Source organism: Notamacropus eugenii, chromosome 1 (genome assembly GCF_028372415.1).
Source record: "Notamacropus eugenii isolate mMacEug1 chromosome 1, mMacEug1.pri_v2, whole genome shotgun sequence".
Taxonomy (NCBI): Eukaryota; Metazoa; Chordata; class Mammalia; order Diprotodontia; family Macropodidae; genus Notamacropus; species Notamacropus eugenii.
The window spans coordinates 267,824,971-267,848,047 of record NC_092872.1 but is presented as its reverse complement, the minus strand read 5'-3'; the positions used below and the strand labels follow the sequence as shown (position 1 = coordinate 267,848,047).

Sequence of the window (23,077 nt, the reverse complement as noted above, 5' to 3'; positions counted from 1 at the left end):
ATGTGTATATTTATGTATACATACACACATATGTATGTATATGTCTATATGCATATGTGTATGTGTGTGTATATAATATTTGTGTGTGTGTGTGTGTATGTATCCCTCTGGACTACTTCCTTAGGCTTGTCAGATTAGGTTCCCAGAGAATAATTGCTTTTCTAATTCTAGGATAGCCTATGGGTCTTTCCTTCCAAAGTGATACCTCCCAAGCTCCCACCAATAGTCCTGCCATTAACAGTCAGTCAACAGACATTAGCTCACATCAAAGGCATTTGCTAAGGTAGCTTATTAAGAACAGTACCTACAAAACATCCTCCCCCAAAAAACTTGGAGTGCCCTCTCTCATAAACATACATAGTTTCTGTAGAAAGAGTAGGCATAAACAGTATAATGGTAGTGAGGCACAAAAGTTGGGAATATACGTGACCAAAAAAGTTGTTTTTTAATGAAATTTTTAGTTATTATTAATTTACAGAAATCTATTTTTCTCTCCTTTATACACTCCCCATCCCATAGGAGAAAAAAAAATAAAAGCAATTTCTTTTGTAAAAGTTTGCATAATAAGTGGAATAAATTCTCTCATTGGTGACATTTTTTTAAAAATGTCTCATTCTGCAACCTGCCCACCCCAAATCCATAGTTTTTCTTTCAGGAGGTAGAAAGCATGATTTGTCATTGGTCCTCTGTAATCATAGATGATCATTGCACTAATCGTAGTTCTTACGGCTCTAAAAAGTATTTGTCTTTACTGTGTTACTGTTGTCATCTAAATTATTTTTCTAGTTCTGTTTATTTCACTCTTCATCTATTAAAACAAATCTTTCCATATCTCTTCAAAATCATCTATTTCATCATTTCAAGTGTCTGTGAAATCCTCTAATTCCTCATTTCCTACACTATAATAGCATCCCAACATATTTGTATACCACAATTAGTTCCATATACTTCATTTTCCAGTTGGGGATAGCATTCTGTTCCATCCAGTCCTGCCTGTAGACATGGAAGGATCATAGCTAGACAGTGTCTAGGGTACAGAGTGAATTTTCCCCTGCTGAGAGATGTTCCCCTCCTTCTTCACCTGCCAAACCTCCATGGATTTTTTAGAAAGTCAGATTTAAATGCCCTTTCCTTAAGGAAGCCTTCCATGATTTTCTTGTGGGTAGCCATCTTCTTGGTTATACTTTGTATAACACTTTTTTCTTCCTCTTCTCTAATGCACTCATCATGTGATGTTGTTTTATAATAGGGGGACTAGGCATCTAGGTGGTACAGTACATTGAGTGCTGTATCTGAAATCAAGAGGACTCATATTCCTGAGTTCACTTCCAGTCTCAGACACTATCTGTGTGATAGTCACTTAACCATGAGCAAGTCACTTAACCATGTTTGCCTCAGTTTCCTCATATGGAAAATGACCTGGACAAGGAAATGGCAAACCTCTCCAGTATCTCTTGTCCAGAAAACTCCAGATGGGGTCCCAGAGAGTTGGACAACTGAACAACAACAAAATCTTGAATCCTCAACAATAGACAAGGAGTTGAAGAGGACTCCATTTGTGGTATTCACAGCATTCTCAAATGAGTGTGAGTTTTCACAAGCTCAGTTCAGTGCCCTCTGGCCTCGTCAGAAGCCCCTCACACCATTCCCTGTACTTATGGCTCAACCACCTTCTTTGACTCCATGAAATCCTCAATGTGGTCGCCATCTCATCAGATTAGTCCACTTCCCTTTACTGTGAGTGTCCCTGAAGAGCATTCATCGTTGAGGGCCCTCTTCTCTTCTCTCTACACTCTCCTTTGTGGATCTCATTAAATCCCAATGATTCAATTACAATTTCTATGCATATCCCTCTCAAATCTCTATAGCCCTGAGCTCTATCCTGAACTTGAGTCTTGCATTGCCAACTGACTGCTGAAAGCTACCAATCTGTTGTACCATAGGTATCTCAAACTCAACATACCCAATGTAGAACTCAGTATATTTCCTCAAAAACCTATCTTACCTATCAACTTCCCATTTTCTGTTTATGGTGCCACCAATTTTCCATTCACCCAGATTCACAACCTCAACTCTTTATGCCCCCTCAGCCCCCATATTCAAACAACTAAAAAGTCTTATTGCTGCTATTTCCACAGTATCTCTCACATCTATCAACTTCCCCCTTGCCATACTCATACTGTCCCAATGAAAGTTCAGGTCATCACCCCTTCCACCCCACCACCAACCAACCCCACCCTCCATGCATGGACAAGTGCCCTCTCCTGACTGGTCTTCTTGCCTCCAGTCTTCTCCCTTGTGTATACATATGCATCTGTGTATACATGTATGTGTACATGTGTATATTGCATCACATGTATGTTTATGTGTGTGTGGCATGTATGTATATATTACTGAGCTGATGAACAGAACTGTGTGACCTTCTACAAGTCACTTAAATTCATCAGCTTCCTCATCTGTAAAATGGGGGTAATAATAGTACCTACCTCCCAGGGTGGTTTGAAGGATAAAATGATATTACTTTTGTAAAATATGCTGTAAACTTCGAAGCACCATATAAATACTAGCCATTCTTACTATTATCCTGAAACAAATATCTGCCCATGTCCTTCTCTTACTCAAAAAAGACTCCCTACTGTCTTTAGGGTATAAAATAAAATCCTCAGTATGATATTCAAAGCTTCCCAAACTGGGTCCTACTTCAGTTTCTGGGTTTAAATCCCCTTCACACACACTGTGGTTGGATCAAACTGACCTGCTCTTGATTTTCTATACATGCCAGTCCATCTCTCACTAATAGTTCCCTCACTTTTATTTACAATCTCCGACTTGTCTTGTTCTGACTCTTTGTGACCCTGTGGACCATACTGTCCGTGGTGTTTTCTTGCAAAGATACTGGAGTGGTTTGCCATTTCCTTCTCCAGCTCATTTTACATATGAGGAAACTGAGGCACACAAGGTTAAGTGATTTGCTCAGGGAAACGCAGATAGTGAGTATCTGAGGCTATGTTTGAACTCAGGTCTCCCTGACTCGAGGCCCTTTGCTCTCATCACTGAGTCACCCCTGCCTCTTTGGTAAGTGCATGTAATCCCTACCTCCCTTCAAATCACAGTTCAGTCATCACTTCTTCTATGAGGCCGTGTTTGATTACATGAGCTAGTAGTACCTTCTTTATATTTTATGCAATACATGTTATATTATAAATACATATAAGCAAATGTATAAATATAAAATATCAATGTGTAATTAATTTATAATTATAATTATTTATAATTATAAACAATATATAATTTAATATGCAAATATAACTTTTATGAATATTAATATATTAAATATATAATAATATAATACTTTATATTACCTTTAGTGTGTTTATCTATACATACATACATAGATGTAAAGTGTGCATGTGGATAGATCCATATTGGTCTATATGGATCTAAATAATATAGAAATCTACATAGTATGTAGAGCTATATAATGCATTATATATAGATCTATATAATATATAGCTCTATAGATAAGTAAATGCTAGATGAATTAATACAAATCACTCATATGGCATATATATACATAAATGTAAGTGCACTTCTGTGTAAACATACATAAACTTTGTATGTTTTTGCATACATACATACATAAACATGTGAACTTTTATTTACTTTTCTCCCCCTGGTTGAATTTAAACTTCTTGAGGAATGGAACCATGTTTGTCCCACGTCTCCAACACCTAACCTTGCTTCATAAGCACTCGTTGAGTTCCATGTTAGATTGCTGGCAAGGACCACAGTGCCATCTACTAGAAGACGCATGGGAAGAGACCCATGTCTTTGCCTCGCTTTGGCCTTTCTACAGGCTGCCTTCCCCAACACTGGCAAACACCTCCGCTGAACATATCAATATTTCTTCCTATTTACGCTTTGCTTGATGTCAGGACGTCATGGCTATTTCCAAAGTCACATCTATCATCGAGCCTTGGATGAGTCTAATCTGCCCAAGGGTGACGTCTCTTCTCAGGTGAACATTCAGGGATGACTTTCACAATACTCGGGCCAACACTTCCTCAAAACCAATAAAAAACAAAGGACACAAGTTTTTGTCATTTCCGTCTTTCAAGCACCCATGAGCTGTTGTCTCCTGTGGTAATAATAGTACCTGACATTTATATTATATTTGAATGGTTGCAAAATGCTTTCTGCACACTATTGAGTTTGAGCCTCACCAAACCTTGGGAAGTAGATACTGAAGGTCTTATTCTCCTCATTTTACATGGGAGAAAATTGAGACTCAGAAAGGGTAGGGTCTTTCCCAAGGTCATACAGCTGGTCAGTATCTAAGGTGGGGCTTGATCCCAGGTTTTCCTGACACTGTGCCATACTTCCTTCCCTTTGGAGGCATCTTTCACTCATCTCTTTTCTTTCTCACCCACATTTGCCTCATCAAGCTCTGTCCATTCTTATTTTCTGTCTCTCCCATCCATCTGCCCCTGACTACTTCTGCCACCATCACTGGAGTCCATCACCTCATGCCATCACACTGGAGGAAAAGGTTTCCAAAGTCAACCTGAAGGGTCTTTATTTGAGTAAAGGAATCTTCCAAGTTGTTTTCTATTATTTTGGAATCTCTCCCTCTTTGAACTACCCTGTTGTGAATGAGAGTAGTAGAGAGACCAGCTATTGTACCAGACGGGTCTAGGCATATAGCTAGGTCACATGCGTAGAGTGCTGGACATGGAGGCAAGAAGGCCAGGGTGTGCAGCCAGCCTCAGATATTCACTATCTGTGTGACCTTGGGCAAGTCATTTAATCTCCTTTGCCTAAGTTTCCTCAAATAGAAAATGAGAATAACTATAGCTCCTACATGCCATAGTTGCTGTGAAGACCAAACAAGATTTTATATATATATATATATATATATACTTTTACAAACCTCAAAGTGCTACAAAAATTCTATTTATTATTATTGTTGTGGTTGTTACAGTCATGGAGGTGTGATGACATAAGGGGATGAACTATGATGCTGTCTGTGGAAATGGAAAGGGGCAGAAGGGTGAGAGGGGCGTGCAAGAAGAATGGAGAGCTTGATGAGTTGGAGGTGGGAGAGAAGGGATAGAGACAAGCAAAAGATGCCAAAGTCTTGAACACTGACAACTAGGATGCACTATTGTTATTCAGTTGCTTCCGTGGGTTTTCTTGGCAAAAATACGGGAGTGGTTTGCCATTTCGTTCTCTGGCTCATTTTACAGATAAGGAAACTGAAACAAACAGGATGAAGTGACTTGCCCAGGGTCACACAACTAGAAAGTGACACTACATTTGAATTCAGGAAGATGAGTCTTCCTGACTCCGGGACCAAAACTCTAATTTGAGTATATTCAGTTCATTCATTCACCCACTCATTCATTCATTCAATAATAATTCAATTCAATAAAAATTTAAGTACCTACTATGTGCCAGGCATCTGGCACATTCAAAAATGCTCATTAAGCAACTGTGATCAGAATCCTGAGCTGTGACAGTAAAAGTTTAGGTAAGACATGGTCTCTGCCCTCACAGGAATATTAAGGTTGCCAATTGGACACATCTACCTGTTTGCCTCACTGTCCCCTCAGTGTGAGATACTGGACCATGAGAGACATCATAATACAACACTGCCTCATAGAGTTGGGGCTGGTCTGGTGTTGTCATGAGGACTCGATTTCAGACCTGGCCTAGCCGCTAACCAGCTCTGTGGCCATCCACAGGTCAGCTGACCTCTCTGATGCTTCACTGATTCATCTGTGAGATGAACAGTTGGCCTAAATGACCTCTAATATAGATTCCTTCCAGCTGCCATATTCTGGGATCCTTTTGAAGCCAGGCAACAAAGCCAAAACTGTCTATTCTGAGTTAGAAGGGTCCCTAGATCCATCAGTGGAAGGATTGTCCACATCACAGCAGCAAGTCAGCAAGTATTGATGGAATGACTGACAGGTACCACGTACAACAACAATTACAAATTCTGGAAAGATAAAAATAAGTGTGCAAGCAGTGAATGTTGTCTCTCATTGGTCTCTCTGCCTCATCTCTCTCCTTTCTAATCTACCCCACTACCACCACCACAGCTGCCAAACTGATAGTCTGAAAATCTGGGGTGTACAATAGATAGAGCACTAGCCCTAGAGTCAGGAGGACCTGAGTTCAAATCTGACTTCAGACTCTTACTAGCTATATGCCCCTGGGCAAGTCACTTCACCCTGTTTGCCTCAGTTTCCTCATCTGTAAAATAAGCTAGAGAAGGACATGGCAAACCACTCCAATATCTTTGCCAAGAAAACCCCAAATGGCATCACAGAGAGTAAGACATGACTGAAACAACTTAACAACAACAAAATCTTTGGTGCCTAGCCACAGTACCTGGAACAAAGACAATACTTCAAAAAACATTTGTTGAATGAATTAATTTATATTTGGTATTTACTTAGGTGAGTATATTCTCTGTCTCTGTCTCTGTCTCTCTTTCTGTCTGTCTGTCTGTCTGTGTGTCTGTCTGTCTCTCTCTCTCTCTCTCTCTCTCTCTCTCTCTCTCTCTCTCTCTCTCTCTCTCTCTCTCTCTCTCCTCTCTCTCTCTCTCCCAATGATATAAGCCTCTCCAGGGCAGGTGCTATTTTCCTTTTTTCTCTCTGTACTTCAGACAGTGATTTCTGATATCAGCACAGTGTCAGGCACTGTTACTTAGTTGTTGCTACATAGCTGAATGCATTTAAATTCTGTTCCACTCTCTCAGTGCTACTGATGACTCTGAGTGAAAACTCCCCTATCTCACGGCCACAGTCAGCCAAGATTCCAATCTGTTGGCATAGGACAAAACTAGCCAAGGGCACAGAAAAGACATTCATGCAAGTAGATTTGCATCAGGATGCCCTACCAGTATAGACGCCAACCATGGGAAGGACATTATGAGACAATAGCATGACAAGAAATGTAAGGAGATAGAGAAGGTACTGTCTCTTTTTCTGAATCAGTCAGATTCTCAAATCATTTCTGGGAAAAGATAATAACCCCCTATGATCTTACAAAACTGAAGAAAAAAAGAGGGGGAAACTAAAATGTATTGTTAACAAAAATAGACCAAATTTACAAAAAAAAAAATTTAGTGCACTGGTTAACCTTTACTTCTCTAATCATATGCACAGCAGGGGAAAAGGATGTGCTAAAACAATTTCTTTATCAGGAACAAAGCTGGAGAATATTTCAGCTCAGAAATCACACTAGGAAAACCATCAGTTGGAAGTCAAGTAATAAGGCCACATTTCGGGATTTTTTAATGGAGACTTGAGTAACAAGCAATAGTTTAATTACATTAATCAAGTCAGCTTCCAGAAGGGCAAGAAGGATGATTCAGAAGTGGCATGCCAAATTTTGCAAAGCAGATGTAATAGAATATATTTAGATATTATTAAAAGAAAAAGCTAAGGGTTTCGTTGGTTTTTTTAAGAATCCATCACTGCTTCTAGTAGGGGTTTAAAAAGTCAGACATAACTTTGTGCTTTCACAAAAGTGTGAAAATCATCATCATTCTCTTCTCTTCCACGGTGACTCTGAGGTCAAAAGGAAGTTCAATCCCTTTTGTGACCTCTGACCAAAGCAAGAACAAGAGGCATTTCAACGCCCCTTCCCACATATGGAGGAAAATTATATTTTCTCCTCTTTTTCAAGGAGCTCCATGTCCATGCAAAAAAGATGATGAAATCCAGGTTGTTTGAGGACACTACAAAGGACAGCAAACTGGCAACATAGTCCAGGTGTACAGAAAGAAATATGTGATCTACATTGAGCATGTGCAGCTGGAGAAGGCTAATGGTACAACTTTCCATGTGAGCATTCATCCCCACAAGGTGGTTATCACAAGGCTAAAACTGGACAAAGATGGCAAAAAGATTCTTGAGCGAAAAGCCAAATCTTGCCAAGTAGAAAAGGAAAAGGGCAAATATAAGGAAGAAACCGAGAAAATGCAAGAGTAAAAATTACATGGCTGTAATTAAATTTCTTGAATAAAAGAAAAGAAAATCACCATTATTACCAGCACCACCACCACCATCATCACCATGAAAGTGTTTTTCTAGATTTCACAAATTGCAAAATGCTTCACATGCATCATCTCACTTGATGCTCACAGCAAACCTCTGCAATGGGTACCACAACGCTGCAATGAGTGTGAAAAATGAAGGGGCTGCATTTATTCAAATTCACCAATTTGAATCAAACTTATAATACATATGATCATTGGATCCAGCCCAGTGTACATGATGGAGTGACAATTCAAGAGGTGTACTGAATTAATGTAAGAGATGGGCTCTACTCTCAGGGAGGATCATTGAAAAATGGGAAAATCCATGGGATTTAGGGAAAGACTTTATGGAAAAGATGAGTTTTGAACTGCCCTTGGAAGGATGAGTCAGTTTGTATTTAAGAAGATAAGATGAAAGGCTGTTGTCCTTCATTCTCGAAGAGGACCAAAATGACATCACCATGTTGGGGTCAAGGTATTGTGTGTCCGACAATGGTTGATCAGATCAGTCAGAACTCAGAGGGCTCTAACACGGGTTGGGCACAAATAGTAGATAAAAACATTTGGAGTGGAGATGGTTCGAAATTTGCACGTCTCACATTTCCTTTGAGCTACTGCAATTTTGCTTTGCTCACAGAGCACAGAGCCTTCTTTGATGAAAGGCAGACTAATTGGATGTCAGAGCTAGAAGGGTCCTTAGGGTTCACCTAGTCCAATGCCCTTATTTTCTAATAATAACTGACTTTTTTAAACCTCTAACAGATAAGCTCAGGTGAGCCTCTCTCTACAATCCAAAGAGAGGTGCTAAAGGTGTTATCTCCTTTCTTTACACATAGGGACACTGAGGCCCAAGGAGGTGAAGTGACTTGCCCAGGGTCACATACTTTGTGAATATGGTCACATTTGAACCCAGGTCTTCCTGACTCCAAGTCCACCACTCCTATCTATTACACCATGAAAACCAAGCCTCAAAAAAAGGGCAGTGATTTACCTATGGTCTTAGAGGTGGCAGAGCAAAGCCTTGGATTCCAGGCTCCTGATCCCCAGAATCCTCATAATTCCTCTTTGTCCTTGCACTCCTCTTTCTCCCTATAGCCTTTTTTTTCTCTTCCATTTCTACTAATTTCCTTAATCAAATTCCAAATAGTCTGTATTTAGTGATCTCATTGTAGTCTCAGAGTATAAAAATTGCTCAGTGTGGACCTCCAGGCATTTAAAAATTATCCTGACCAGGTCCTTTACACATTGCTTAAATTTTAACGAGCAGAACATTTCTTTAATCATTGTCATTAAGCAGGCCACAGGCAAGCCACCTCAATCTCATATTTCATAAATGGCTCCAGCAGCAGCTGTCCAGCTCTAAGAGGATTCTAGGGGGAAAAAAGGGCTTGTCTCCAAACTGAGATGATCATTGGGCAGCCGTCTCCCCTGGGCTTCCTGGAGGCCTGACCCTGACGGTGCTGGCAACTGTGGAACAGCTGGAATTGCCCCCATCCCTCCAAAGATGACTTTCCAGCAGACCCACCATTCTTCCTCAAGTCTCATCCTTCTTCAGTCTTCCTGTCATTGGTTTTACTTCCATTTTAACTGCTTTCTGTCTACAGACATTTCTTGATATATATCCACCTCCATGACCCACCCACCCCCTTATTTCAAGTGTATGTCACACTAAGTACCCAAAGTCCCCCCTGCCTCTCTCCTAAGAAAAGGTGGAGAGTATACTTTATCATATGACATCAGGAACGGACAGTGACTAAAGGTCATTGCCTTGAATCTGAGTTCAAGCGCCTGTTGGTGTTATTTTCTTTTCTATTATTTTAACAATAGTTAACATTTATAGAATGCTTCCTACTACTTACAAAGTAATTAGTAATTACATAATGCTTTATCCTTTTTAAGGTACATGACATGTTATCTCATTTGATCCTTACAACAAACTCGAGTATTAATCCCTTTTTACAGATAAGAAAAGTGAGGCAGATAGCAGGTAAGCAACATGCCCAGCTCACACAGCTAATAAGCCTCTGAGGTGGGATTTGAATTCAGGTGTTTCTGACCCATCATCCCATGTTCATACTCCACTTTCTGTACCACAGAATTGGTACCTAATTGACACCGTGTAGCTCTCAGTAATGTATCAACATCAGGCTTCCCAACCCTGAATTCCTTGTACTTTTTTCTTAGAGCACTATAGAGTCCCATTATATTCCCATACCAAGATTTTTTGAGCTGCTCCTCAATCAATGAGCGCCCACTTTCTTTCCCACTTTTGACTGCCATCCATTAAACAATCAAAAAAATACTTCTCTCTCCCTCCACATCCCCAGTCTCTCTCTGCCTCTTTTGAAAAAAATAAAAAAATCTGTAAGAAACCAAGTACTCCTCATTAGGTCATAGCATGTAAGGCCCAAAACATCAATATGTGTAAAAAAAATACCAAGTTGGGACGTGAGCCTAGAACTCCCTCCACCTCCTTCCACAGAATTGCCTCCTGCGCGCCCCAGCCTTAGGGAGAGAAGACAGTTGTTTCTTCTTCCCAAGTTAGGCCAGAGGAGTCATTCGTGCCATGGTTTGTACAGATGTGTGTGTATAGTAGGTGTTTGTGGATGCTTGTGCCGGTATGTTTCTATAGACTGTATTATGCATGCTTAACAGATGGGTATGAGTATTGAATACATATGTGTATGTATGTATATTGTGGGCATGTTATATGTTGGTGTGTACATTGTATTGTCTGGGTATAGGTACTGTGTTGCATCATATGTGTGTGTTATGTTCATACCTCTGTGTGTTTGTGTGGATGTATATGTGTGTGGATCTGTGTGCATAATCAGGTCTATTGGCTGGGCACATGGAGAGGAAAAGTGCCATATAAATGTCAGTGGTTATTAATATTTGGCCTTTTTATATTTAGCCATCAAGGGCGCTTTCCATAATCAGTGACTAGAGGTCTATTTCTGTCCCTCCAACTGTAAACATTTTCAGTAAAAATAACCATTGACCGGGAACAGTATTTCTACTGTTCATAATTTCTGATAAACATTATCTTGGAGATAATGAACCTTTACTTTCAGCTTCTTAGGGAGCCCCAGCAGGCTGGTTGACCTTTCCCTTACCAGCAGGGCTGTCTGGGTGGGTGGCTCCACTTCAGGGTGAGAGGCCACAACCAGGTACCCACCCATGTAAGTGACCTTGTGGATTCTGCACCTGTACCTGCTCACAAACTGGATAAATGGGTGTTCATGTGTCTGTTTGCACATGCGCACATAAAAGCCTCAGGAAACAGCAATGGCATGTCCACTAGGGTGTTGTTGGGTTTTTTAAGTTCTGACTTAAAACAGGAGTCAACTCCTTTCACTTGGGGGTAGATTGAAAGAAATACCAAGACCCATGAAGGGCTGAGAGTGGAAGATCAAATTACTCCTGAGCTGGGAGGGAGCAGGGTTCAACTCTGAGTTTCTATTACAAATAAAATCATCTGGATGTTCTCCTTCCACATACCTCTACCTATTTATTCATTAGGGGAAAAACAGTGTCCCAACTTGCTGTGTCTTGGCATCAGGCTTAGAAAAACCATACCAAAATGGTACCATTGGGAGGCACTCTGGTGTCATAAGAAGACCATGAATTTGGAGGTGGAGGACCAAGGTACTAACCCTGGTTACAACCTATGGGACATTAGACATTTAACTTCTCCTTGGACTAAATTACCTCTAAGGTCCCTCCCAGCTCTAAGTCTGGGATCTCATGTTCATTTCAACTCTGTAGGCCTCTAGTTCTTCTTCTGTTGGAAGAGGAAAGTAGGCCAGATGAGCTCTGAAGCCCCTTCCAGTTCTGAACCTCTGAGCTGTATTGGATCAGGAGAGAGGCCATAGCCTCCTGGCCCACATATTCCTTGGCTCAATTGGGAATATTGCCTTTTATTTTAGGAACACTCAATCTCACTTTGGTTTTAATATTTAAAATTCTTTTCATTGATATGAGAGTCTTTTTTTTTTTTTAATGATTCTTAGTACTAGAGAGGGGTCAGTTTATAGCATCTGATGCTGGAGGAAATGGACCACCTACTTGGCTCTAGATTTTCCATAATTCAGTGATGAATCAATATTTGTCTACTCCTTCATGGACTAGCCTGGTGGAGAAACCATAGATCTTGTTTTCTTTACTGGGGACATCAACAGTGCATGCTCTTTGAATGGACATGCTCATGTGTCCCAAGTAGCCCCCATCCATCATGGCGGAGGCAAGATCGGCAGATTATGCCTTCCCAATGTCAGGCCTGTGAATTAAAGCTTTGTTGCAACTTGGCACACTTTGCAATTATTCCCACCATTCCCAGACTATAAATCATGACTTCTGGGCAGACAATCAGCGGTTTCCATCTACTGTTTGAAGGCGCCCATGTTTGGTCTTAATTGTGCTGTCTCGTCCTGCACCCAGGACAGTGGGACATGACCAGTCCGGATAGCCTGGGAAATAAATTTCACTGTCATGAGCAGGACCTATTTAAGGCCCATTCTATACACCCTCTGTCTACATAGTTCTTGGGTATTTATGTTTGAATAATAGGAAATGAATTTAAATAGAAACACTTCTCAAACCTTATCTCTGCAAACAAAAACCATAATTTATAATAAATTAACACGGCAGCTGTGAGCCCGCCATGACTTTACTTTGCAGTCCTCACACCTCAGCTCGCAGGATGACGCTTTTTTTCTGATAAGGTAATCTTTATAAGGTGGTTGTGCAGGTGATTAGATCTGACAGATGCTCATGTGGTAGGGAGAGGTTCACAGATAGAACAAGCACAGCTAAAAGGTTCCAGGGGGAAAAGAAGGAAATCACATACAGGGCACTAGTGGAAAAGGGATCTGATAAAAGAATGAATTGGTTCCAAGAATGCATTTCTGGGCCCCCGACAAAACTAACATTATTTACTCAACTAAATAAATCAGACAGAAGAAAAGCTGCTCCAGAAAAAAAAATCAACCTTTGTTGGAGTGGAGGGAGTGAGAAGCATTATTATTCTCTTTTTTAATGCTGTTTTTCTAACTATTCTCTAGTATTTCTGATTTCTGTCATAGATATCACTATCCTTCCAGTCAGCCCAATTTCCAGTCTTCTAGTCGTCTTTCACTTTTCCCTCTCCCTCAACCCCTAAGGCGCAATGGAGACAATCATGGTTCCTGACTCTGCTACCTGCTGCGTAGATGACCCTGGGTCACTTAACCTCCTTGGGCCTCAGTTTCCTTATCTGTAAAATGGGGAGGGGATATATTAGATGGCTTTTAAGGTCCTTTTAGCCCTCAAATTATGATTGTATGATCTTGTATCCATTCAATTGCTCATTCTCAATCAATACTTAAAGAAATTAATTCAGGCTATTCACTGGAAGGTCAAATACTGAAGCTTAAATACTTTGGCCACATAACAAGAAGATGGGGCTCATTGAAAAAGCCCCTGATCTTGGGGAAGATTGAAGGTGAAAGGAGAAGGGGATGGCAGAGGATGAGGTGGATAGGTGATGACATGGAAGCAACAAAGATGAGCTTGGACAGACTTTGGGAGACAGTGGAAGATAAAAGGGTCTGGTGTGACCATGGGGTCACGAAGAGTCAGACAGGGCTGAATACCTCAACAGCAACAACAACAAACATTACTTCTACCCCCACAATGTCTCTTGAATCAGTCCCTTCCCTAAATTCACAAGATGACCTCCCTAATACAATTTCTCACTACTTCTGGCCTAGACTATTGAAGCAGTCAGTCTCTCCTCTGTGCCATCTAGGCATCCACCTCAAACATCTTCATGACACTTGCCCTGCTACTGAATCCTCTGGACCCTTAGACCTCCAGAGACTGGGCCACGGAGGCTTCTTCCATCCACCTTGAAATGTCTGCTCTGAGTGTTGTCCTGCCTGGTGAAGAAGGAAGCCCAGTCTCCACTAGAGCTGCCTGCAGGCTCCACACAGCCCGCAATGCCTGAGCCAGATGGAAATGGAACTCCTATCTGATTTTAATGTGCTATTGTGTTCATGAAAAAGAAATATATGAAGGTATGTGCTTTTCTGGGTCAACATGTGACCTGCAGGTATGTTTAGGTACACTGGGAGGCCCCTGTTTCTATCTGAGTTTGAACCCACTGCACTAGGCTCTGTCTTCTAGTCTATCCTGTGATGAAGGGAGCACATATTCCACTTGTCTCCCTCCACACAGCCCATTCCCCACCTTCTCCCTCCTCTGGAACCCTATATCAAAGCAGCACTGCCATTGCTTCTAGAAAGGGCCCATCAATCCACCAGTCCTGCAGGGCGACTTATCAAAGCGAGCCTCCCTTCCTTGCTCACCCTTCCCTATAGTATTGTCTTCCCCACTTGGAGGACAGGGGCCATTTTGGTTCGATTCTTGAGTCTCCCAGGACTAACAAAATTCTTAGCACATGGCTCCTAAAGACCTGTTGAATTTCATTGTATTAAACGGTGGTCATGAATTGATGCTGTTGTCTCTGAACACCCAGCATCTAGAATCCAGGAGGAATTTAATAAATGCCTGCTAAATTCAATGGGATTTGAGATCATTAGGAGCAAAACAAGAACAAAGAGAGACAAGGATGAGAGAATAAAAGTGTTTTGCAGATATATTATCTATGGTTATTGTCAAAGGGTACATTCACCCTCCTTCATTCAGAAAGAAAACCTAGGTGGTTTTCAAAAGATTCATGGGGCAGCTGGGGAGTAAAAGTGAATAGAGCTCCAGACTGGAGTCAGTGAGACCTGAGTTCAAATCCTGCCCCAGACACTAACTAGCTTCATGAACTTTGGCAAGTCATTTAACCTCTGTCTGCCTCAACTATAAAATGGGGGTAATAAAAAAAGACCTACTTCCCAGGATTGTTGTGAGGATGAAACAAAGCGATCACTGTAAAGTGCTTAGCACAGTGTAAATGCTATGTAAATGTTGACTGTTATTATTGCTATTATGCTAATAATGTTTTGAACGTACAACTTCAATATACATATTTACTCTTATCAATTGTATGTGTACTGCTGCATTAATAATTGTGTACATCGCATCAACTACACAAAAATAAAAATTAACAAAGGAGCTCATCAATATGAAATAATATTTGATCCTAGAATCCATAGGGAGTCACAGAAGTTTACAGAACTAAGGTATGAAGTGATCAGGTCTGCGCTTTGTTGGCTGAGAGTAGGATGGAGTGGAGTAGGGAGCGAACGGAGGCAGGGATAACAATTATGGAGCAATTGCCACAGTTCTGATAAGAGGCAAGGAGGTCCTGAGCTGCTCTGAGAAGAAAGATGTTATAGAGATAAAAATGACAACAGGTGGCCATGGATTGAGTGTGTGGGATGAGGGAGAATGTGGAATCAAAGTTGACATGGAGATTGCACACCCAGGCCACTGGAAGGATTGTGATGGCTTCAGCAATAATAAGTAAGTCTGGAAGAGGGGCAGATTTGGAACCTGAGAGAAAGGTCACAGACCATCCATGCCTGCTCATCCTGCGCCAATTCCTCTACCCCAACCAATCCCAAGGAAGGGGAAACTTGCCCCAGAGCACAGAGCCTTGCCTCTGAAGGGGGGCTGCTCCAACCCTTGGCTGATATGGAACGCAAGACACTGAGGAAGAGGAAGGTGTTTTCCCAACCACACCTATGTTACTGCTGGGGCTGCCTTAAGGAACTAGTTTGACTCAAAGGAAGAAAAATTGCAACCTCATTCACCAGAGGGAGGAGGGAGAGTAGGCGAATTGTCAGAGATTGGAAATTGGAGAAGCCGTTTTGGAGACAAGACTCTCTACTGGCTATTACAGGGAGGTCAGGTTGTAACCCTTCTTTCAACCCTCCAATTGGTTGATTTTGTACTCCCTCAAGTGAGATCAAAATCCACTTAAAGTTAGACTGTGTCCCTCACTTTGGAGATCAATCCTTTAGACCTCAGTTTACTCCAGTAAAATAGAGGCAACAGTATTTATGTAGTTTTCATCACAGAGTTGTTGCTCTCTCCTTATCCCACCATGTAAGCTCTCTGAGGACAGATCTATTTGATACACTACATGTATCTTGCACGTACCTAGGTGATTCCACATTGTCTCCCTTTGACAGCAGGGATTCATATATTTGCCTTTCTTTATATCCCCAGCATCATGAACTGTGCTGGGCAGTCAGTCAGTCAATCAACATTTATTAAGCACCTACTATGTGTTAAGTGCTGGTACACGCTAAGCACTTATATGAATTTTTAATTGACTTTCTCTACTTTCCACAATCAAGTGCATTGGCTGGCATGTAATAAGCACTTAAGAAATCTTTGACAAGTTGAATTGAACTTTAAAGCACTTTAAAACTAGATAAAGAGTATGAAAGGGCCTTTAGAGATCTTCTTGTCTCACCTCTTCATTTTACAGATAAGGAAACTAAGTCAAAAACAGAAGTGGGGTGGAAGGAAGGCAAACCCAAAATCATAGAGCTGCAAATGAAGGATTTAGAACTCAACCAAGTCTCCTAACTCCAAGTTCATTGCTCTTTTCACTAAAGCATGGATGATTCATTAACCTTTAAACTAGGATAAAGGAGTCATAGATTGCTGTGAGGAGAAGAATTTTGGAAGAGGTCACTATATTTTTTATCTTCCCTTCCAAGGTTTCTCATGGCTTTTTCCCATTTCTTGGCAATTTCACACTTCAGGTGATTTACACAACTGGGAGCCAGTAAGGAGAGGGACAAAGTCAGTGGGAGCCAACTGATTCTCTCAAACCTCCAAAGACTCAATGGAAGGTGTTGTCCATGTGGAAGGCACTCCACTTTCCTCCTACGACACTCTATGGCAGAAATGGACAACATGGACAAAACCTCATTGTCCAGTCCCTCCTCTCTGAGAAGGAGTTTTTCTGGGGAGCTTCTCAAAGAAAACACTTGTGGATACTTGTATCCAGTTGTACATGTTATGCTGGTGCAAAATTACCCTATTACAAGCTTTTCCCAGTTATTTACTTGCTATTCTACTCCAGTTGAATACTGTATATTTGATTTGGCAGGTAGGCAAAGCAGTGAATGAAGTCTTGGACTTGAAGACTAGAGCACCTGAGCTCAAATACTGCCTTAGATGCGTAACAGCTGTGGGCCCCTCACCTCTTTAACTCCCAATGTCCTGTGAAAATGAGAGTGTCAGATTGATGGTCTCCAAGGTCCCTTGTTTGTTGTAAATCTATGAGCCAGATCCAGCAATTTAGGATTTCTCTTAGTGAAACCTTAGCTAGGAGCTTGAGTTCACCTAGATTGCCATGCACTGGACCAGCCACTCAAAGGAATTTCAATATATATGTTGCATTAACTTTGTTTAGTATAAATTTATATTAGACGGCTCCATATGCTTAAACATTTGTCCTTTTCTACTTTTCTCATCTTTCCCCCAATTAGCTAATGGTGAGGTTCCATTTCCAAATACAGGCATATCTTGTTTTATTGTGCTTTGCATTATAGCTGTTGCTTTTTTTTCTTGCAAATTGAAGGTTTGTGGCAACCTTGGGTTGAGCAAATCTGTCGGCACCATTTTTCCAACAGCATGCGCTGACGTCACGTTTCCTGTCACATTTTGGTAAATTCTTAAAATGTTTCCAACTTCTTCATTATGATTATATCTGTCATGGTGATCTGTGATCAGTGACATTTGATGTTACCATTGTAATTGTTTTTGATGCAGTAGAGAGAGAGCTGGGCCTGGAGTCAGAAAGACTCATCCTCCTGAGTTCAAATCCAGCCTCAGACACTCACTAACTAGGTGACCCTGGGCAAATCACTTGACTTTGTTTGCTTCAGTTTCCTCATCTGTCAAATGAGCTGGGGAAGGAAATGGCAAACCCCTCCTGTATCTTTGCCAAGAAAACCCCAAATGGGGTCACAAAGAATCAGACATGACAGAAAAATGATTCAACAACAACAGTAAAAATTCCCCCAATAATTCATCATTCCTAGTCTCTCTCCCTCTCCATGGGCCTCCCTATTCTCTGAGACACAACAATATTGAAATGTTGCATTAGCTTTGCTTAGTATCAATGTATATTAGATGCCTCAAAGTGGCATCTAATTAACAACCATGCAATGGCCTCTGAGTGTTCAAGTGAAAGGAAAAGTCAATTACTGTGGCCAAGTTCATTGTTGTCCTATTTTAAGAAATTGCCATGGCCACCCAACCTTCAGCAATCACCACTTTGGTCAGTCAGCGGCCATCAACATTGAGGCAAGACCCTCCACCAGCCAGAAAGGTGAAAACTCACTGAAGACTCAGATGATGGCTAGCATTTTTTAGCAACAAAGCATTTTTTAAACAAGGTATATACAATACTTTTTTTAGACATAATACTATTGTACCTTTAACAGACAACAGTATAGTATAAACATGACTTTTATATGCACTGGGAAACCAAGTAATTTGTGTGAGACTCTTTAATGTAATATCTGCTTTATTGTAGTGGTCTGGAACCAAACCCTCAATATCTCTGAGGGATGCCTGTACCTATAAATGCTCTTGGCATGGGGTTAGCCTTGGCCAGATTCTCCCATTTGCTAGACCACTTATCAGTTTACAGTTATACCTGTAACACTTGGAGAAACCAGACAAGATCAGAGCTGACCTGCTCATTGCTGAGATCTCCATGATCAGAAGGCATCAGCATTCACTTGACCGATTTGCAGCCTGAGTCTGCCATCCGGTGTGATAATCAACATTCCCAACACAAGTTGGAAGCTGTGAGCACTCAAAGATACTTAAACATTTGAGCCATTAGGACTAGAGGCAGGAAAGGAGTCTAAGTAACTGCTTTGGGCTAAGGCAGGTGTCTAAGATCCCACCAAGCCCTTTGGGCTATAAAGCCTTGGGCCCCATAACTCTTGTTTCTATGCCACTAGAGGAAGAGGTGGATGAGCCTTTTCTCACCAGCAACCTGTCTCTCTTTATTCTCTTTATTTTCTAGCATTTTATTCCCTTCCTTCTTCATGACCTTATTGTGTCAGTTTTAGAGAGAGCAGTTTTCTGTTTGGCACCATTCCCAGTAGAATCTAAGTTCCATGAGGGTTGGGACTATGTTTCATTTTGTGTAGGTATTCCCTATAGCTCAGTGCCTTGAACACTTCATATCTGCTAATTGAATTGAATAGAATTATCCCCTTCAAGCTCCTTAAAGACAGGGACTATGTCTTATCTAAATTGTGTTTCTTTCTCAAGGCCTAGCACTATGAGTGTTCCTTAATAAGGATTTGTTGCTGAGAGCAATTGGTAATTTAGGTACAAAGGAGCCCTTGGAAACAGGCTGTAGAGAGTAAGGGCAGAGTGCAATTAAGATTTGGTCCTGCAGTATGTTAAGGAACATATTTGGCAGACAAAGGACTTAAAACTATTACATGATCCACATCAGGCCACAATGATTGCTTCTATTGAAAGCAATATGGTGTCAGGGAAATAGAACCAGACCAGAAGCTGGAACAGCTGGGTGATATAATCCTGGGCAAATTGCTTCGTTTTCTGGTTTCCCCATCATTTTAAGGCTTATGAAGTGCTTGACACAGACTGTTTTGTTGGGTTCTCATAGCCTTTTGAGGTAAGTGCTGAGACTGTTATTATCCCCATTTTACAGAAGAGAAAAATGAGGTCAAGGGAAGTTAAGTGACATAGCAGCTCTCAGATGAAGAGGTTGGGTTCAATTATCTCTAAATTCCCTTCCATCTAGCAATCCTAGGATTACTACTTCAGTATTAATGAAAGTTAAGTTAACTTGCTGGCTGACATGACCAATATCATTTTGTTTTTCTGGACTCCATATACTCTGGAAACTTCTCACTCTGTGCTTTCAAAGAAAGTTACACAGGGGACCCTACACCACATTGAGGAGCTCCAGGGTTCCTTCTTGAAATGGGGACATTCCCTTGCCTCATCGCCTCTGGAAAATGGGAGAGTGTTGGGCCTAGATATTTCCATGTCTGTATCTTGTCTCCCTGTTAGAACATAAGCTCCCTCAGAGTAGGACCTGTTGTCACTTTTTTCTACATCCCCAGCAATTAGCATAGTGACCGATGTATAGCAAATGCTTAATAAATGCTTATTAAGTGATCCAAGATTATTCCAAAGGACTCATGATGAAAAATGTTGTCTCCAGAAAAAGAACAGATAAAAGTCTAAATACAAACCAAAGCACACTATTTTGCACTTTCTTTTTTTGTTAGAGTTTTGTCTACAAAATGACTAATATGGAAATATGTTTTACATGATTGCACATGCATAACCTATATCAGATTGCTTAACGTGTCAAAGGAGAAGAAAAGGAGAGAATTTGGATCTCAAAATCTAAAAAAAAAATGTTAAAAATTGTTTTTAAATGTTACTGGGGAAAATAAAATACTATTTTTTAAAAAATTTTTAAATGCCTGTTGATTGGAGTGACTAGAAAAGAAGGGGTATAAGTAATAGATATTAATTAAGCTCCTACTGTGTGCCAAGCACTGTGCTAAGTGCTCTACAAATTTGATCTTGTTTTAGCAGGGGATAGTGTCAAACAGGATATACACTCCTCCTTTCTCCCTTCTAGAGACAAAGATACAAAACAAAGCATTTAAAAAACAAAAAAGGTTCATCCCTGGAATTCATGAGGCTGGAGGAGTCACGTTCTACTGTGTCTAAGATAAGTCAGTTTCATGCTGGCGTGTCTTTCTTCAATGTGGAAATTCTGCACAGCTGCATTTGTCTTTTATAAAAAGGACGGGCTTGATCAGAAGTCATGGCAGTAGGATAGCCAATGAGTAAGGCCAACTACAAGGCCAGTATCTCCTTCCTACAGGCACAGTCCTAAGATGATAGAGGCTGCCGAACTTCAGAAGCAAATTATCCTTCAGGCCTCTGTCTCAAACGGACATGTTCGTAATTTAATGTTTATGATTATAATGTAAAAATAATAAAAAGCAACCAAAATAGTCTAGAGCAATTTTCTGATGAAGTGAATTTGTTCTCCCCCCTCCATTGGTGATTTAAATGGTCCAAAGTAAGGTTTCATTTTGCTTGTATAACTATGTGTTAATTAAAAATATGGAAATGGATTTTGAAAACCACAGTCCAGCCCACAGTGGAAGGACAATCGCCAGAGATCTGTTCACACAACCAGGCCCTTTTCTTGATGCATTTTAATAAAAATCTAAGTTGCTAATTGTTTCTGCACATGCTGTTCTCCAAAGAAAATTATGATTCCTGCTAAATCCATCATTACACTTGCAACCAACAGGGCAACTTCAGGCTTAGGAGGTACTGGATAATTTGGGTCAGCACAGCACTAAGCCGAATCCTCTTTTGTGCCCTGTTTCTCCTCCTATTAAAGCCAAGAGCCCTCTTCTGCTTTTCACTAAATCAAATGTTTTGATAGTATCCATATTCAAAAGAGGCCTGGCTTACCACACATCACCTCCCTTGAGTCATTTGGAACAGGAACCTGGTAGGCAGAAAACGGAATACATCCGTATGTCCACCAGGATGCCTGCACCCCAACAGTGACAGGTTGAGTGAACGGAGTTTTGTTCTGGGGTAATGAAATTTAGGGAGGGCACTGAGAGCATTTCTTGTTCTTTAGAAGCATAGAAACAACTAAATTTAGGGCATGCAGACACACACACACACACACACACACACACACACACCCTCCTTAATGATTAATAACAGGTTAAAATAGGCAACAGCTAAATGGTAGCTGCTTCTTCTAGAAGCCACATCCTTTGAAGGGTTCTTTCTTAACCCAATTCCTGATTGCTTCTCTTCTCTCTAGTATCTAAACCAACAGAATTGAGGACAAATTCCACACCACTTAACCTTAGGTGGGTTTTGTGCTCAAAAGATGCTAGTTACCCTGACTCTGATATGGAAACACTGCATTGAAGATTTTGGATCATGAATTGTAGGCTCATACATGAAGGAATGAAAGGGACTTTAGAGATCATCTATTCCAAACTCATTTGACAGACAAGGAAACAGACCTAGAGAGGGGAAGTAGTATGCCAAAGGTGGTGTGTATATATGTTTGTGTATCTGTATGCATATATGTATAGTATATATCTCCCTAGTTACTAACACAGTCCCTGGAACATAATAGGGGCTTAATAAATGCTTGTTGAATTAATAAGTGGATGGAACAAACAAGCGATAGAGAGAATCACGGGAGGTAAAAATGGATAATTTGGACTGCATGAAATTAAAAAGATTTTGCACAAACAAAACCACTGCAGCCAAAAGTAGATAGAAAGCAAGTAACTAGGGGAAAATTTACATCAAATTTCTCTGATAAAGAACTCATTTCTTAAATATATAGGGAACTGAGCTAAATTTATAAAAATAAGAGCCATTCCCCAATTGATAAATATTCAAAGGATATGAACAGATAGTTTTCAAAATAAGAAACCAAAGTTATCAATAGCCATATAAAAATACTCTAAATCACTAATAATTAGAGAAACACAAATTAAAATAACTCAGTTACTACATCACACTCATCAGTTTGGCTAAGATGACAGAAAAAGAAAATGACCAGTGCTGGAGGGGATGTGGGAAAATAGGGATACAAATGTACTGTTGGCAGCTAGGTGGTACAGAGTATAGAGTACAGGAGCTAGAGTCAGAAAGACTCATCTTCCTGAGTTCAAATCCAGCCTCAGATACTTACTAGCTATGTAACACTGGGCAAGTCTTTTAACCCTGTTTGCCACAGTTTCCTCATCTGTAAAACGAGCTGGAGAAGGAAATGGCAAACCACTCCAGTATCTTAGCCAAGAAAACCCCAAACGGGGTCACAAAGAGTCAGATACAACTGAAAAACAACTAAACAACAATATACTATTGGTAGAGTTGTCCATTTTGGTCAAACCATTCTGGAGAACAACTTGAAATTCTGCCTAAAGGTTCTAAAACTCTGTGTATCTTTTGACCCAGCAATACCACTACTAGGTCTGTATCTCAAAGAGATCAGAGAAAAGGGAA

At 40.6% G+C, this 23,077-nt stretch overlaps 1 protein-coding gene and 1 pseudogene across 1 annotated transcript in view; both read left to right on the top strand.

The window, feature by feature from the left end:
• Positions 1 to 23,077, top strand: part of CABCOCO1 (ciliary associated calcium binding coiled-coil 1) — a 173,313-nt gene that overhangs the window by 118,058 nt on the left and 32,178 nt on the right. The window lies entirely within an intron of this gene.
• On the top strand, positions 5,803 to 9,022 carry LOC140529281 (large ribosomal subunit protein uL24-like; annotated as a pseudogene).